Raw genomic sequence first — 1,127 nt, forward strand, 5'->3', positions numbered from 1 at the left:
GTGCAGGTCACTGCCAGCCCTGCAAGTCAGGCAGGTCGCGGTGCAGGTCACTGCCAGCCCTGCAGGTCAGGCAGGTCGCGGTGCAGGTCACTGCCAGCCCTGCAAGTTAGGCAGGTCGCGGTACAGGTCACTGCCAGCCCTGCAGGTCGCGGTGCAGGTCACTGCCAGCCCTGCAAGTCAGGTAGGTCGCGGTGCAGGTCACTGCCAGCCCTGCAGGTTGCGGTGCAGGTCACTGCCAGCCCTGCAGGTCAGGCAGGTCGCGGTACAGGTCACTGCCAGCCCTGCAGGTCAGGCAGGTCACGGTACAGGTCAAGGCAGGCAGGGTTGGCCAGAGCGCCGGTGTTGGCCACGACCTCCCCTTGGACGGCCTGCCGTACGGCCACCTCCACCTTCTTGCCGCTCACCGTGTACTGCGGGGGTACAATGTGGTACAAGGGGGGTACAAGGGGGTACGAGGGGGGTACAATGTGGTACAAGGAGGGTAGAAGGAGGGTAAAAAAGAAGTACAATGAGGGTAAAAAGAAGTACAAGGAGGGTACAAGGGGGGTAAAAAGAAGTGCAAGGAGGGTATAAAGAGGGTAAAAAAGAAGTGCAACGAGGGTGTAAGGAGCATAAGGAGATTTAAGAAGGAGGTACAATGGGATACAAAGGAGTAGAAGAATGGTAGCAAGTAGTACAATGAGGTACATGAGGTACGATTTGCGTTCACTTCTGGCAAATTATGTTTTTTTTTGTGATCAGGACCCGCAGACTGTCCTGCAGCTCAGCGCTGGCAGTTCTAACGCTGCAGCCTTTAAACAAATATTCTCACGTTTATTTAGCAGAACATTAATGCAGGAGGATATATACTAACATACTAATATTAAATAGTTTATGCAACAGGAAAACGCCACAAGACTCACGGGAATGTCAGCAACTGGCAGCATGACTGCCGGCACATGTCGGGCTGACTGTTGCTCCCTGATGGCGCTGGCGATCCTCTTCTTCAGGTCAGCTGACAATTGCTGCTGAGGCCGCTGCTCCTCTTGCTGCTGCTGCTGCTGCCGCAGTTTAAGGAAGAGGACGACGCGTTCCTCACCGTCGCGGGCGCGGCGCTGCCCCACGCACACGCTGTCTTCCACCTCCAC

This window comes from Hyalella azteca, unplaced genomic scaffold (genome assembly GCF_000764305.2).
Source record: "Hyalella azteca isolate HAZT.00-mixed unplaced genomic scaffold, Hazt_2.0.2 contig13892, whole genome shotgun sequence".
Lineage (NCBI taxonomy): Eukaryota > Metazoa > Arthropoda > Malacostraca > Amphipoda > Hyalellidae > Hyalella > Hyalella azteca.